Below are 17,973 nucleotides of genomic sequence, written 5' to 3'. Positions count from 1 at the left end.
GCAGCATGGAGGGTACAAAAGTCCAGCCCTTCCTCTCTTTTAACCCTTTCAGCTCTTCTGGTTCGGGGAGAAGGTGGGTGGACTCCCCCCCCAATAAATAGCCCTCTAAATGCTGCATCCCTCCTGGTTGCATAGCAACCCTCTCAATATTGTCTATCTCCCCCCCTGCCTGTGATCTTTCCGAGTCTGCTGCTCTATCTGAGTCTGGGAGCTCTTGATGAAAGGGGGGCTGAACTAACCCGCTCCTGCTCTGTCTGTGGCTCCAATCCCTTGTCTCCGGGAGTCAGACTCTGGCTCCCTCTTTACTGGCATTCTTTCATCTCCAGAGTCAGACACTTCCCAGGCTTTCAATTCAGCCACGTCTCTGACATATACTTACAGTATGTATGTGTTTGCCTTGTACATTTTTGAACATTTATTCTACATTTGAGACCTTCTGATAACAGGAATAAAATTAACTCTCAAAAGATCAGGAAATGATAATTAAACAGAAATTCACTCTCAACAATTACAATAAATAATTCTTAAACTATGATTTTAAAAAATAACTGCAAGGCACAATGCATACAATACCACAATAAATCCCTACTTGAGACCTTTTTTAATCCAGGCAAAAACATTTTCAGTTCCTGAAGCCTTTGATATGTTATCGGAGTTGCTTTTCTTGTACTGGCCTTGTTTCTTATTCTTCTGCTGCTTTAACTATGTTGGTTAAATGTACGGCTTCTCCCAAATAATCCTGGGAGCTGTAGTTTGTTAAGGGATGCTGAGAGTTGTGGGAAGACACCTAGTCCCCCCCCCCAAGCTACAATTTCTAAAGTGGCTTAACAATCAGAGGGAATGCTGGGAATTGTAATTCCGGGAAGGGAATAGGCATCTCCTAACAGATCTTGGTGGTGCTGGTGGCGCTGTGGGTTAAACCCCAGAGCCTAGGGCTTGCTGATCAGAAGGTCGGAGGTTCGAATCCCTGCGACGGGGTGAGTTCCTGTTGTTCGGTCCCAGCTTCTGCCAACCTAGCAGTTTGAAAGCACGTCTAAGTGCAAGTAGATAAATAGGTACCGCTACAGCGGGAAGGTAAACGGCGTTTCCGTGCGCTGCTCTGGTTCTCCAGAAGCGGCTTAGTCATGCTGGCCACATGACCTGGAAGCTATACGCCGGCTCCCTCGGCCTATAGAGCGAGATAAGCATCGCAACCCCAGAGTCATCTGCAACTGGACCTAACGGTCAGGAGTACCTTTACCTTTACCTAAGGCATTATCAGGTATCCTGGCAGACAGAAGAGAAGCGACACTCTCAGAATTCTGCTGGAGACCGCCTCCTTCTGTGATGTTTTGGGGTGGTGGTCTTGGGGTACGGGTGGGCAATTTCAAAAGTATTTATAAGGGCTTGCACACCATTGTTGTGGGTCTCTCTTACCTCCTTGCAAGGAGGGGAGGGAACTCTGTTGCAACACTAAAATAAAGATCTGCCTTGCCTCCATCCGTTCATCTCTGACCGATCATGGACTCAGGGGACTCAGTCCCTTGGGGAGTTGGGCAGCAAAAGCAAAAACCCCAATTTTTTTCTATAACATTCCTTCAAGGGATTCTGCGCCCTGTAGTTTACCCCTCACAGAGTTACTATTCCCAGCAACCCTTCACAAACCACAGCCACCAGAAGTCTTTGAAGGAAACAATTTGTTTTGAAGCTATGGCGTGTTCACCATCAACACTTTCAGAGTCTCGCCTGGTTTAGATGAAAAGGAGAAAGAGGGCTTAAGTGTCATCAACATGCTGATGACTCGTATTCACTCCAAATCCCCAGACAACCTTGCTCACTGTATGTATATGTGCTGGAGAACTGGGGGCGGCAGTTTTCAGGTAGAGAGAGAGAGAGAGAGACTGAGTTGTGTGGCTGCCATGTGAGAATCAGCCTTGGGAGTGAGGCACAGAGGTATGCTGTAACTTTGAGAGAAATGACAGTGCCCTTCATGACTAGCCCTGTAGGTCCGCATGCCTCTTCCTTTGCTCTCGCTGCCTCTGTTTATAGCAGGTTGATTTGGGCAATTGGCAGGGCCGTCTTAAGCTCATCAGGCGCCCTGGCGCAGGGATCCCTCGAGCACCCTCCCACTCCCACCCCCCTTTAAAAAAAAAGGAAAAAGGAAAGCTCTTACCTTCCCTGGAGGCGCTCGCGCCGGAAGGCCTTGGGGCTTTCCGGAGCCCTCCTGCCGGCAGCGGAGGCCAGATGGGTGACCCATGGAGCCAGCGGGGAGAGCCTCCCTGGCACAGTGTTAGGGCCTGGCATGCTGGGCGGCGGGGGGAGCCTCACGGCGGCCTCCGCACCTCACAGCCGGGCCGCACTGTGCCGGAGGACGCCCAGCAGCTTCTCATGGCCCTGTCTGTCTCCCGTGGGGCCGGAGATGCCGGATTGAGTGGGGGAGGGGGCGCCACTGCTCTGCGTGGCCTTCCTCCCTTCTCCCAGCGGGCCGGGGTACCTGGGTGTGCCTGGGCTGCGCCGGGGCCTTTCTGGCCGCCTCCCGCAACTCCGGCGCTTGCTGGGTCCACGCGGCCTCCCCCTTCCGTGGGTGGGCCACAGGGCCCGGGTGGGTCCGGGCAGTGCCAGGAGGCCTCCTGGCCGTTTCCTTGCGCCAACAGGGCGCTGTGTTCCTTCCCGCCAACAGGGCGCTGTGTTTCATTGGTAGAGCTGCTGCCATGTGGCATTGCCTCTACCAATGAAATGCAGCGCCGGAGTGAGGGATGACCCTGGTGCTGCAGAGTGGAACAGGGTCCTAGTGCCCCTGTTCCCTCCTCTCCCCTGAGCGGCGCAGCTGGCGGGCGTGCAAGACTCAGAGGAGGGAAAAGGGAGGCCACCGCGCAGCTCTTCCACTTGCTGGGGCACCCCTCAGCGCCCCTCAGCGCCCTGGCGCCCCGCACCACTAGAGCCAATGGGCGAGTCGGCCCTGGCAATTGGTATACCACTTCATGTTTTGAAAGAAACCTTTAAGCAGTTTGCACGATCTTAAGAAAACACCACAAAATAAAATACGGTAAAATTCACACTCTAGAGGGGCACAGATATCAGGATGAGATATTTTCTGAAAACATCAATATAAACTCAAACAACAAACACAGGGAGACCATAAAAACCATGAGCAAATCCGAAATACGGCAGAGGCAGCTAGCCCTCCTCCACCACACGCAAAAACGTGTCTACAGAGATAACAGCAGCACTCTCACTTTTGCCGCTGTTGCCCCCAGCTTAAAGATGAGGCACTAAAAGATGAGGCAAAATCACACATTCCTCCAGAAAAATGGGTAATCATGGGGCAATTATAGCATATCTTAGTGTGGCCCACACTAAGTAAGCGGTTAGTTAGTTAGTTAGTTAGTTAGTTAGTTAGTTAGTTAGTTTATATTAGACCCCTCCCCTTTAACCCCCCCATCTTTTGCAACAAGCTCATTTGCTTAGAATAAAACAATTAAAATATGTGTTAATTACTCTCAAGGACTTTTGAGGACTTGAGCAGTTACTGAAATCTAGCCGTTGCAGCAGCAGGAGGAAAAAAAAACAACCTCCTCAGGGGAAATGCCACGAAGGAAGACCCTTTTCACCTTGCTCCCCATGGGAAGCGTGGTTACAGAGAATGTCCCATGAGTGATTTTACCAGCTCTCCTTGAAAATTTGCTTTGGATGATTGCTATCACTCTGCACGGCTGCAGCCTGATTTGCCCTTTTCTTTATCTGTTAAATGTCGAAAGATTCATTCAATGGTTTAGCAACTGCTTTACTCCGTAACCGCAGAGCCATATCTTGCAGAAGAAGCAGGTGTAATATCTATCTTCTAGAGATTTTTTTTAAAAAAAGAAAAATTAAAAACCACTTCCAGGAAGTGGATCTTAAAGATTCTGCACCGAGTACGTATGAACAGGAAGTTGTAAAAATGTCTAACCCGCAAAAACAATACTGTACAACCTTGTGCATAAGAGATCTCGGCCAGTCTCAATTCATTTATAGTAGCAGACTAACCTAGCTGAATTTGGGCCCCATTGAAACCAATGGGACTAGTCAAACACAGCTTAAATTAAGATCCATTTCAATAGGATCAAGGTGAACCCTTAACACCCCAATGCTGGTTGCTTAAGTGGGGAAGGGTTAGGTCAGGATGAAGTGTAGGCATCACTCTGCTGTCTTCAGCCAGCAAAGGCGAGTGCTCTTTTCCCAAAGGCAGAGACACACGGAAATAATAATAATAATAATAATAATAATAATAATAATAATAATAATAATAATAATAATACAGTGGTACCTCGGGTTACAGACACTTGAGGTTACAGATGCCTCAGGTTACAGATTTCACTAGCCCAGAAATAGTACCTCGGATTAAGAACTTTGCTTCAGGATGAGAACAGAAATTGCTCGGCGGCAGCAGGAGGCCCCATCAGCTAAAGTGGTACCTCAGGTTAAGAACAGTTTCAGGTTAAGATCAGACCTCCAGAATGAATTAAGTTCTTAACCTGAGGTCCCGCTGTAATAATAATACCCTGGCCATCTGGCTGGGTTTCCTGTTTTCTCAGCCACCCAGGGCGGCTTCCAGCACGCCTAAAAACATAATAAGACGTCAAACATCAAAAACAGGGTTGCCTTCAGATGTCCTCTAAAAGTCAGATAATTGTTTATTTCCTTGACATCTGACGGGAGGGCGTTTCACAGGGAGGGCGCCACTGCCAATAAGGCCCTAGTCTGTGGTTCCAAGCTAGATGAGATGTTGAGCTTGCTCCAACATCTTGTCATTTCTTAATTGCTTGTAGCAGCCATGGGGAGGTTGACTTTCAAAACAGGACCTTGTCTCAACCCTTTCTCCCCCCACCCAATGTGTTCTCAATGTCCCGTCACCCCACATGTCAGCGGCTGCTAGCCCCAGGTGGAAAGCAGAGAGTGCGACTGGGAGGTGGAAGTTACCCGTGGCGGCTGGGTGCCCCTTGAGGCTGGTGGGACGGAAAGCAGAGAGGCCAAATGCTAGGCGACTCCAGAGCCAAAGAAAGGCAGAGCCAACTAATTCTCACTCTGCCTCCATTCTGCTGCCTGCTGCGTTTCCTCAAAGGCAATGCTGAGACTAAGGAGAAGGAAGAAGCGTATAGGACTGGTTGTAAAGTCAGAAGGGAGAGAGGTGGAGGCTGGTTGAGGGAGCAAGGCCCCTTTTGCCCCAATAGGGCAGCCTTCACGGAATATTAGTTCAACAGTGGTAATGAAACGGTGCCACCCGCCATTCCTGAGGGCAGCAGGTTGGCTTGGGAGTTGCAGGCCATGTGGGGCACAAACAGCTCTGTCCTACAACACTTCACCACTACCCCCAACACCCAACGGGGGAAGCCACCTCATTCTGCCTAATAATAATAATAATTTTATTACAGTGGTACCTCACTAGACGAATGCCCTGCTAGACAAATTTTTCGCTAGACGAATGGGTTTTGTGATCGGAGGTTGCCTCGCAAGACGAATTCGTTTTGTGAAAAATTCGTCTAGCGAATCGCAGTTTCCCATAGGAATGCATTGAAATTCAATTAATGCGTTCCTATGAGCAAAAAAAAAAGGTGCTGTTGCAGCTGTCAAAATGGCAACACTGCCCAAATCATAGAGGGGGGGGGAGAAATCTCTATGCACTCTATGCAAATGGTTCTTCTGTTCCTGGCTGCTGCTAAAGATGGAAAACAAAGCCAAACCACAACCTGCCTTTTGTTGTTACATTGCATTGCAAACTATATATATATATATCTATATGCACGTATCTAAAGGAAAGGTTCAACCACCCGTTCTGCCTGTCAGCTATGCACCAGTGCCTTGCATCTTCCACCACGGTGTGCATGCATAACATGATGAGCATTTAGATCAGCTTCTTTGCAGGGAAGTGGTGATTGTATGGTGCATTGTCTAATGCCCACTGACCTCTCTCCAAAGACTTCAGTAAAGGAAACAGCAGCTTCTGTCCTAAGTAGTGAAGGTAGGCTGGCTGTTTGCCCTGCTTTACAGACGAGAGTGCTCTGTAGTAGCTGCAGCTAGCACAAAATTCAGTGGCTCGCTTAGGCAGAATGTTGCCATCATATTATGCTGTTGCTGAAAGAATTACACAGGGTGCCAATCAGCTACCAGGCTAAGTGCTGCACAGTTTGGGAGCAGAATACCTGAAAAAGGATCTTCCATATCAACCAACTGAAAACAGGCCTTTTGCAGCAACAAGGCCCAACATTGCCAAGTGGAGGTAGGGGCCTGCCTGGGTGGGGTGGGGGTGGGGCCGAATAGGGGGCAGGGATAGGTAATGGGTCAGAACCGGGTGGGGGGAGACACAGGGATGAAACCTGCCCTCTCCACAGTATCTCGCCTCGGCTTTGCAGACTAGACTGAGTGGATTTAGGGGCCTGCCTGGGTGGGGGATGGGGGCCCCCCCGAATAGGCCGCAGCATAGAATCAACGGAATATGGGCCTTTTACAGGGCCATGTCTTTGGGTAGAATAAATTTTATTTCACATAACACTCATGGGTAGGGGAGTCAGGGTTGGGACAGGGCAAAATTTTACAGAACATGCGCATTGGGGGAATGATTGTGTGCAATATGAACGGGTCACAGGGATAACCCGGGGGGGGGGGTTAGATGGAGGAGAGGAGGGAAATCACAGGGGTAAGTGGGGGGTTAGGGGGAGGAGAGGGGGGAAATCACAGGGATAAGCTGGGGGTGGGGGAAAGAGGGGGCATAATAGGCCATGGATCAGGACAGAGTTGGGGGATTCACAGGGATGAGGGAGGGGGATGAGGGGGGAATCACAGGAATAAGCCGGGGGGGTGAGGGGAGGAGTGGGGGAATCACAGGGATACGTCATGGATTGGCACAGGGTAGGGGAAATCACACAAATAACCCACAGCAATGCGTGGCAGGGCCAGCTAGTAGAATCATAGAATTGTAGCATTGGGAGGGTTCTCTAGTCCAGCCCCCTGCAGTGCAGGAATCTCGGCTAAAGCATCCATGACAGATGACCATTCAAACTCTGTTTAAAAACATCCAAGGAAGGAGAGTCTGAACAGCTATTATTGTCAGAAAGTTCTTTCTGATGTTTAGTTGGAATCTCCTTTCTTGTAACTTGAAGCCATTGCCTCAAGTCCTGCCCATAGCTGCCAAGTTATCCCTTTTTTACAGGGATTTTCCCTTATGCTGAATAGGCTTCCTCGCGAGAAAAGGGAAAACTTGGCAGCTATGGTCCTGCCCTCCAGAGGAGGATAAAACAAGCTTGCTCCCTCTTCCACGTGACAGCCCTAAAGATATCTGAAGATGGCTACCATATCTCCTCTCAGTTTTCTCTTTTCCAGGCTAAACATACCCAGCCCCTTCAACCGCTCTTTAAGTTTCCAGAGCCTTTATCATCTTGATTGCCCTCCTCTGCGCACATCAACAGATTGTCAACATCCTTCTTAAATTGTGGTACCTAGAACTGGACACAGTTCCAGGTGTGGTCTGACCAAAGCAGAATAGAGTTGTACTATTACTTCTTAGCTTTTTTTTTTGCTGCTGCATCACACCTCTTGACTCATGTTAAGCTTGTGGTCCAAGATGGGATCAAGTTTAAAACTTCCTTTGGACAGCCTTTTAAAGCTGTAACTGGAGAGTCCAAACAAGCAGCAGACTCTCTCAAATCAAAGCTTTCTTCCATGCAGGCCCCTGAACCTCCAGTCCTCCTACCCCAAAAGGCAGAATTGCTGAGAAAGTGGGGGAAGAGTCCCTGCTGGGCAGCTTGTTGGGAAATGGAGTACCTGACACATTTCTATTGCATTCTAGAAAAGAGCATGGATAATGAAAAACACACACAATTTTAAGTGTGCTCCTGCCTCCATATGGATTGAAAAGACCCCCCCCGATGTGAATAACTCAGTAGGCCAGGCCCGTTCTGAATTCTACTCTTGCCACTCTGAGTCAAAACGGCTTCTGAAGCCCTGCCCACACCAGTCTGCACGCTAGAGGTTGAAAGTCTTGAGTCTTCTGAAAGTAAAAGGTCTAATTCAGCCCACATGGGTTACCGAGGTTTTGCTTAAAAACAGGGTGTCAAATCCTGAATCACAGAGCCTAGAGGAAAACATGAACAACATCTAAATCTGCATTTGTTTGTTCTCAGTAACCAAAATTATATTATCAACCTATATAAGCAGAAAAGTTATTTTCCCGTTTTGTTGCTTTTCCCATGAGACATTGGTTGAATTGGACCACATATATCAGTATGAATAAGTTGCCAAGGCTCTGTTGAACTTACCTGGGTTTGCTGGGGAGGGGGTAACAAACAACTTCCACATATTTCACTATTGGTTTAATTTCCATTCCACTCACCAATCCTTTCTTTGACAGGTAGGGTTGCCAGACTCAATAGAGGACAGGACTTCTGTGCCTTTAATTGCCCTGCTCTTTTTTGAGTCTGGAAACGTTAAAGAGAAACCAGCAGACCCTTTGCTTGGAAATTAAACAAAGGGTCTGCTGGTTTCTCTTTAAGGTTTCCAGACTCAAAAGAGAGCAGGGCAATTAAAGGCACAGAAGTCCTGTCCTCTATTGAGTCTGGCAACCCTATTGACAGGTCTGCTTTAATCCTGAAGTTTCTATGTCCAAGCCTTTTGTGTTCATCTGTGGCACAAAGGGCTTGGACAGAAGAGACTTCAGGATTAGACAGTAGCAGACCAAAGCAAGGTGGGCAAATTAGGCACATTGAGAAGGGCATTATGAGAAAACCACTGGGGCCTAATTTGAATAGTAGAGTGCTTGGTATATGGCGGGCAATCTCATCCTTTATTTCCAATCTGTGGCTCCAGACCAAATCATCTATCAGGAGAGCTATGAGCTATGGCCTGGCAAGGACGCAGACCCACAGCCCAGGTGGGGCTCACTAGCTTGGGAAGCAGGTGTGTGATTCCTCAGCTGGAGTAGACTCAGGTGAGGGTCAGATGCCTCGTCCAGCCCAGAATGTATAACAGGAAGGTTGTCCTGGCCAGGCCTGTGTCCTCTAATGAAAATAGGAACATCCTAACAGATCACGGACATCCCTGGAAAACAGAGACACTTAGAGGGGCTGCTGTACCAGCACCCAATGAAAATAGGGACATCCTAAGGAAAAGCAGGACATTCTGGGATGAAATCAGAAACTTCTCTAAATCACAGACATCCCTGGAAAATAGGGACACTTGGAGGGCTGCTGTACAAGCACTGCAGTGCTGGCTCTGACACCGATTCCCTGAAAGAGCTTGCAAGATCTCACCCAAATCTCATGAGATCTTTTGCCCTCCTTGATATCTTGCAAGACTTTGATGAGATCTCGCAAGATCTCGCAGGAAATCAGCACCTATTCTGGCACCGCTTCTCTGGCAGAGGTGGGGGCATGAAAGGAGGTACCCATGAGGGTGCTGCTGGGGCCTAATTTGAATCCTGAGTCCTGGCCAGGCGTCTGTCCTGGCCAGGCCATACCTCACAGTTCTCCTGACAGTGCCTTTCGTGCCACAGATGAACACAGGTTCATTGGGTTTTCGGTGAAATCGTGACCGCCATTAGCTATCCCGACAGATGGTTTGGTCTGGAGCCACTCACACTACTCCTATGTTGTGAAATTGGGGTTTTTTTGTGTGTGGGGAAGACCTGTTTGATTGGGATATTTCCTGCTTGTGAGTAATCAGTTTGTGGTCAATTCTATTTTTCCAGAATAAGATGTACTGGAAATCACCACAAACACCTCCCTTGTTCTCTTACAATGACAATGGTGCCCAACCTGTGATTTCATGAGTTATGGTGAAAAAAATACCCTCCCTGTGGTGATGTTTTGCTGGGTGCTGTCTCCCTCCATGCCCCCTACTTCCATATGCCCAATGGAAAGGTTGCAGTCTGCCTTTTCCAACAAGATTTGTGGACCCCCCCCCTCCAGGCTGGCTACGCCTATGGGTAGAGGAGATGGGGAGGAAAGGGGGAGGAAATGAAGTGATAGCCTTTCATGTGAACAACTCCAAATCCTTACCTAGTTTGGAGTGAGGCATTGCTTTTTTTTTTGGACTGCTATTTTGTGCAAGCATGGTAGATCACAAAAGGTATATCACATGTGAACAAATACCCATGTATCTCAGGTTTCCTGACTTCGAGCAACACACACACACACACACACACACACACACACACACCCCTCTGCTGATTTATGCAAAGCTGGTAGATTGGCAAACTTGTATTTTATATTTTAAAAAAGATAAACTAAAGGTGTGTACTTATAGGTCAACAGATACCAGTTTGTAAGGCCAGTCCATCCATGATTTTTCTTTGTCCACGTGAAATGTGGGGCTTTGACCGCCAAATGTTTCAGGGGGGGCTTCTGCTGGCATTTGTCTAATTTACTCCAAAGCGGCACCAATGTGGGATCCCCAAAATGTAAACCGTATTAAAAGGGCACTTTGAGTGGGAGGGATTTGTAAGGGCTGCAGGGCGGAATTTCCACTGCATTTTATTTGCTAGGAAATGCCCAGTTCATGCGATTTCCTTGGAGGAAGCAGGGAATAAACATGAAATAAATACATTCCAGGTAAGGGTGTCTTTCACTTCCCCACGGAGGTGCATGCTATTGCAAAGTCCTTCTAGAATGGTTGCCACCAAGGCAAGACTGGAACGTTTCAGCAGCATGTGCCAAAGAGCCTGTTCAGGGTGCGATGTGCAAACCAAGAGGTCTTGGGTTCAAATTCTGGCTCCATGGCGAACTTACTGGGAAGCCACTGTTCTCCCAGGCCTCCCTACTGTGCTGCTGTAAATGTTACTGAACCAATATCTAATGAGACGCACTTGCATTTTTCTGTAGTATTATTATGGTGAGACTTAAACCTGGATCACCTTGATCCAAATCCAGCCCTCTGTTTTCTGGAAGACACTGCAGGGATCAGGGCCAGCTCACTCCACTAGAGCAGGGATCTACTAGAGCAGTGAGGTGCCTTCCAGATGTTTTGGACTACCATATCCTTGACCACTGGCCAAACTGTCTTGCAATGCTGGGAGCCCTAGTCCACAACACTGGTTATCTCTGAGCTAGAAGTAATCTTAATCTCAGGGTTGTGGGTTTGAGCCCTGCACTGGGTAAAAGATTCCTGCATTGCAGGGGGTTGGATTAGATGACCCTCGTGGTCCCTTCCAACTCTGCAATTCTACGATTGCTCCTTGTTTTTCATTTCTCCACCCTTAAGTTCAGTTCTCCACATTTCCGAATTGGTTTATGGCCGTCATGAGAATCCATCAGCATTTCAGAGTGAATTTCTTACAATTCACATGCATGTTTGCAATTCTGCCTAATATGCACACCTTCCCAGGGCGATATCCCCAAATGGGAGACATTTGAGTGTGATATTTTCACCAATAAATGCATCTCAATGCACACTTTACCCTCATCCATGCCTTTTAGTGCACACCACCTAGCTGGAAAACTTGCACTGGAAATAATAATAATAATAATAATAATAATAATAATAATAATAATAATAATAATTTATACCCCGCCCATCTGGCTGGGCTTCCCCTGCCACTCTGGGCGGCTTCCAACAAACATTAAAATACATCAAATATCACAGATGAAAAACTTCCCTAAACAGGGTATTTTCTAAATGTCAGGTAGTTGTTTATCTCTCTTACGGGAGGGTGTTCCACAGGGCGGGTGCCACTACCAAGAAGGCCCTCTGCCTGGTTCCCTGTAGGAAAATTCAGAGGAGTGCAAATTTCAAAGGACTCTTACTGTTCCTTAAATGCATTTATTGCCACATTGTCACTTGCTGAAAGCGACTTACAATTGTGTAAGCAGCTGGATGGCTGTGTTCTGGTCCTCACATTGTTTTGTGTATTGGGTAGGTTTACTTTTAAATGTCAGCTGAGAGTTTCTACAGCATCCCTATGAGGGCCTCCCCCCTCCGCAAGGGGCTACTTCCCCCTGCCCCACCTGTCCAGGGACAGCTCTGCATTCAGGTACTGTTGTTGTTGTTTAGTCGTTTAGTCGTGTCCGACTCTTCGTGACCCCATGGACCATAGCACGCCAGGCACTCCTGTCTTCCACTGCCTCCCGCAGTTTGGTCAAACTCATGTTCGTAGCTTCGAGAACACTGTCCAACCATCTTGTCCTCTGTCGTCCCCTTCTCCTAGTGCCCTCAATCTTTCCCAACATCAGGGTCTTTTCCAAGGATTCTTCTCTTCTCATGAGGTGGCCAAAGTATTGGAGCCTCAGCTTCACGATCTGTCCTTCCAGGGAGCACTCAGGGCTGATTTCCTTAAGAATGGATAGGTTTGATCTTCTAGCAGTCCATGGGACTCTCAAGAGTCTCCTCCAGCACCATAATTCAAAAGCATCAATTCTTCGGCGATCAGCCTTCTTTATTGTCCAGCTCTCACTTCCATACATCACTACTGGGAAAACCATAGCTTTAACTATACGGACCTTTGTCGGCAAGGTGATGTCTCTGCTTTTTAAGATGCTGTCTAGGTTTGTCATTGCTTTTCTCCCAAGAAGCAGGCGTCTTTTAATTTCGTGACTGCTGTCACCATCTGCAGTGATCAAGGAGCCCAAGAAAGTAAAATCTCTCACTGCCTCCATTTCTTCCCTTTCTATTTGCCAGGAGGTGATGGGACCGGTGGCCATGATCTTGGTTTTTTTGATGTTGAGCTTCAGACCATATTTTGCGCTCTCCTCTTTCACCCTCATTAAAAGGTTCTTTAATTCCTCCTCGCTTTCTGCCATCAAGGTTGTGTCATCTGCATATCTGAGGTTGTTGATATTTCTTCCGGCAATCTTAATTCCGGCTTGGGATTCATCTAGTCCAGCCTTTCGCATGATGAATTCTGCATATAAGTTAAATAAGCAGGGAGACAATATACAACCTTGTCGTACTCCTTTCCCAATTTTGAACCAATCAGTTGTTCCATATCCAGTTCTAACTGTAGCTTCTTGTCCCACATAGAGATTTCTCAGGAGACAGATGAGGTGATCAGGCACTCCCATTTCTTTAAGAACTTGCCCTTCATGGATCAATGCCTTGTCGTGGCGAAGGGGCTTTGAATAACTCGGAGAAGCTATGAGCTATGCCATGCAGGGCCACCCAAGATGGACAGGTCATAGTGGAGAGTTTTGACTAAACGTGATCCACCTGGAGAAGGAACTGGCAAGCCACTCCAGTATCCCTGCCAAGAAAACTCCATGGACAAAGGCATTCAGGTACATGAGATGACAATTCTCTCTGCCCTTCGTTCATACTGCAAAGTGAGGACACCGTGGCAACCGCATGGAGCCACATGTGTATGTGTTCCCCTCAGTAGCCCAAACCTCACAGCCTTGCAAAACAAGAAGCCACTTCAAAAGGGCTGCTAGAAAGGTCAAAGGAGGGGCTGTGAGAACGAAAGCAGAGGGGAAGAGGGAAGCAAAAAGACAGAGACACAGCAAGAAAGATCAAAAGTGAGGAGGGAGAGTATAGGCTCCGTGGGCACTAATACTATTGCCCTCTTCAATTTCCCCATTAATTAGGGCAGTGTCAACCCTACGCTTAAAAGAAGTAAACACCCGAGTTAAACTTCTGCACCAAAGCGACAAACAACATGTTGCCTGGGAGAAAACCCCGTCTCCCCCTACCCAAATTCAGCTCCGTGTGAATTCCCTATGTCCAGAATGCGTCATGAGACTTGGCTCTCTCTAGAAGAGAAGGGTGCTTTAATAATAAATAATAATAATAATAATAATAATAATAATAATAATAATAATAATAATAATACATTTATTATTTATACCCCGCCCATCTAGCTGGGCTTCCCCAGCCACTCTGGGCGGCTTCCAACAGAATATTAAAATACAACAATCTATTAAACATTAAAAGCCTCCCTAAACAGGGCTGCCTTCAGATGTCTTCTAAAAGTCTGGTAGTTGTTTTTCTCTTTGACATCTGGTGGGAGGGCGTCAAAGGCCCTCTGCCTGGTTCCCTGTAACTTGGCTTCTCGCAGCGAGGGAACCGCCAGAAGGCCCTCAGCACTGGACCTCAGTGTCCAGGCAGAACGATGGGGGTGGAGACGCTCCTTCGGATATCAATGGGCACATGTGGCGTAATGGTTAGAGTGTCGGACTGTGGCCCCGGGAGACCAGGGTTCAAATCCCCACTCCGCCATAAAGCTCGCTGAGTGACCTTGGGCCAGTCGCAGGCTCTCCGCCTACCTTGCAGGGCTGTCGTGGCTAGGACAAAATGGGGAGTGGGAGGAGAACGACGTACACCACCTCGAGCTCCTTGGAGGAAAAGGTGTGATATAAATGGGACAAGGACAAGGGTGAAGTTCACAAGAAAATTAAATCAAGCTGTGTCCAATCCCAAGCCCGGGTTGGTGATGGTTGCGAGATCCTGGATTGTTTGTTTTCAATGTGGTTTTGCAGGCTTTGGCGCTGCTTGTTCACATTGCATCTCTGAATCAACCACAACACTCGCATGCTTGTTAACCGGGAGGCCACCTTCTTCCTGCATTGAGCGTGTCATGCTGGAGACAGGTATGCTTGTTAAAAACAGACTTCTTATTGAGGTGGGTAGGCTGCAGGGTGGCCAGAGGTAAAAGAAGACAGGGCTGCTGCCAGCGCCATCGTAAGGGTCTTTTGCACCCTAGGCAAACACGCCGCCTCTTCCCTCGTAATGTAGCAATACATTTTAGTGATGTAAGATGGAAAAGACAATGTATAATTTTCTGACATTGATTATAAATTTCCATTTTTTAAATCCATGCCATCTAAACTCAATGCCTCAAATTAACTCAAACCATTACAACGTAACCTGTTTTATTCATTTCCCTTGCTGTAGTTGAAAACTCACATTCTTATATTTTAGATTACTGTAATCCGAAATTGTCGAAAGAAAGAAAGAAAGAAAGAAAGAAAGGGCACTGAGTAGCCAGTAAATACATTTTAAAGAGAATTCATAGGACTCAGCTACATTAGTCAAAAAACAGCGCTTTGAATTCGTTATAAACCTGCAACACCAGATGGCGCCCAAGAACAAAGGAATTTCCTATGCAATTCTTACACAGTTTTTTTCTTTCGTTATAATGATTTAATTTCTGACTTATTTATAGCGTCCCGTCCCCCCCATGTGTAGATCCACCCATAGACATAGTTGGTCTTGTTAAAATGGCAGAGGGGGAAATACTAAGAATGTGATAAGGTTTGTTGATTTCATAAATTCTCATTAAGTTTTTTTTAAAAATCTTTTTTTCACATGCTTATTAAAGGTACAGGATCCTTGCCATCTCTGCCCACTTGGCCACTGTCGTACCTTCATTTTGGGCCAGTTCACTCATTCTGCACACTGATGAGTGATTGAGCTAAACAAACAGTTCCGTTCTTTACTGCTGAATTGGAACAAACAGCTATCTGCAGAAAACTCGATAGCTGTTTGGTTCAAATTCAGCGGTAAACTGTGGGTCTTCCTGGGGGAAAGCAATGGGACAATTGGAACTTTGGATGAGCCCCTACTTGTGACTGACCTAAGTTTGCCAACAAATACAAATTCTGTGTCATACATGGCTGGCACTTAAATAATATACAGTAGAGAGCATCTTGGTATGCCGGGTATACATTCGGGACAATCCCTTCCTGTAGTTTTGTGAAAAAGGGTTTTCTAAATGTGTTCAGAAACAATTGTCAACATTCCCGCAGGTGTTTTAGAGTAGGGCTTGCCAGAATAAGTAACAAAGTCAAGGTCTGCTCGAAATGCTTTTGCATTTTGACAAACGGTTAGGAGAATGGCTCACTGATCACCGCCAGAAGGAGATGGTGTGCATATACCGGTAGTTATGAGATTGACAAGGCAGCTCTATCTGTTTGTTTCCAGTGCCCTCCTGTGGGTTTGCTGTGAAACAGCAAGCTCTTCTCAGCTTCCCTTGGATCTAAAACTATATGAAGTTATGTGAAGTAGCAGGCATGTGTCCCGACGCCACTGCGGGCTTAAGTGGAGAATCGTTTTGACGGAGAGCGTGTATTCATATGTTTTGATTTCACCTGCCCTTGCACTCCCATGCCCCCAACTAAACCCCCTCACCATCGTCTACCCCAAAAGGTGTGTTTGCATTGCTTTAGTAATGAATGCAGTAATTGTTTACGAATTAACTGTTGATTATAACAAAGTCATTTCCGCCAGAACCCTACCCTCTTTCTGCCCCCTTTTTATTTATTTTTTCCCCACATGCATAAATCTGAAAGCACACAAATTAAATGCACACGAATTGTGGGCTTACTGTACACAAAATACATCACTCAGAACAATACGAAAGAAGCATCTGCTTGGCCCCTGTGAGAAACAGGATGTGGAACTAGACCACTGTTTCCCAAACTTGGGTCTCCTGCTGTTTTTGGCCTACAACTCCCATCATCCCTGACCACAGGTCCTGCTAGCTAGGGATGATGGGAGTTGTAGTCCAAAAACAGCTGAAGACCCAAGTTTGGGAAACTCTGGCCTGGCCTTGCAGGGTTCTTCTGTCAGGGCCTGCCCTGCCGTGAGGCAGTTGTTTTACTTGGCAGATGCTAGGGATGGAACAGGGGCAGCAGCTCTCTGCCTTCTCCTCTGAACCCCCTAAGCTAGTCTGCCGCCTTCAGGTTTGGTAGAAGTTTCTCTCCTAAAGGTTCTCTTCCTGCTAAACAGGAAGATTCAGCTACTAGTCCCATGAGGTTTGGTACATGGAATTGGAGTGTGGGTAGGAATGGGCAATTCTGTCAGTTACCATTTATCTCAGTTTCTCTCTCTCACACACACACCCAGAATCTTTTGCCTGCAAAATAATAATAATAATAATAATAATAATAATAATAATAATAATAATAATAATATTGTTTTGACAAGCCTACTCTGATGCTTAGAAAGCTGATGTAATTATAATCTGCTTCAGTATTTTAACTGTTGTATGTTTTAAAGTAGGGCTGTATATTTTTCCTGATTTTATCACTTTACTGTTTTGTAAACTGCTTCGAGAGTGTGTTTCCCCCGCAGTCAAATAATAATAATAATAATAATAATAATAATAATAATAATAATAATAATTATTATTTCTACTCTGCCCATCTGGCTGGGTTTTCCAGGCTACTCTGTTGTGTATTAATTTTATCAAATGAAAATAAATAAACACATTTTTTTCCCAACCTTAAATTCAGTTCTCCACAATTCTTCTTTAAGCTCTCATGAAAATTCGCTGGCACTTTAGAGCGAATTCCTCCTAATATACACATTTGGTGTGTGTGCCATTTTTCCCAATCTACTCATTTCTTGCAAAGCAGTGCCCCCAAATAGAATGCATTTTGGTCTGCTTATTTTCACTAATATTTGCATTTTTGTGCACGCTTTCCTATATGCATTTTTGGACCCATTACAGTCATACCTTGGTTTAAGTATGCTTCGGTTTTAGTACTTTCAGTTTAAGTACTCCTCGGACCCGTCTGGAACGAATTAATCCACTTTCCATTACTTTCAGTGGGAAAGTTCACTTCAGGTTAAGTACGCTTCAGGTTAAGTACGGACTTCCAGAACCAATTACACTCATACTTCGGGTTAAGTACGCTTCAGGTTGAGTACTCCGCAGACCCGTCTGGAACGGATTAATCCTCTTTCCATTACTTTCAATGGGAAAGTTCGCTTCAGGTTAAGTACGGACTTCCGGAACCAACTATGTACTTAAACTGAGGTACCACTGTACTTGGCCGGAGAATTGCATTGTGGCTTTCGGAGATGTGTGGGTTTCGAAGGACAGTTTTGCCTTAGTTTGCAAATTTGTTTCAGAAAGCGCAAATGTGGGAGAACTGTATTACGCCTTTGCATGTGCAATGGATCTATTTCTCCGGCATCCCTGGGTGGTAGGGGTGCTGCAGGCACCAGAATCTTCTTTTCCTGTGGCAACAAAATGGTTTTGGATTGCCTTAGTATTGTGTTCTTGAGCTCCGGGGATTTTAGCAGGCATTG

This window comes from Zootoca vivipara, chromosome 13, assembly GCF_963506605.1.
Source record: "Zootoca vivipara chromosome 13, rZooViv1.1, whole genome shotgun sequence".
Taxonomy (NCBI): domain Eukaryota; kingdom Metazoa; phylum Chordata; class Lepidosauria; order Squamata; family Lacertidae; genus Zootoca; species Zootoca vivipara.
Note: the sequence above shows the minus strand (reverse complement) of the source record.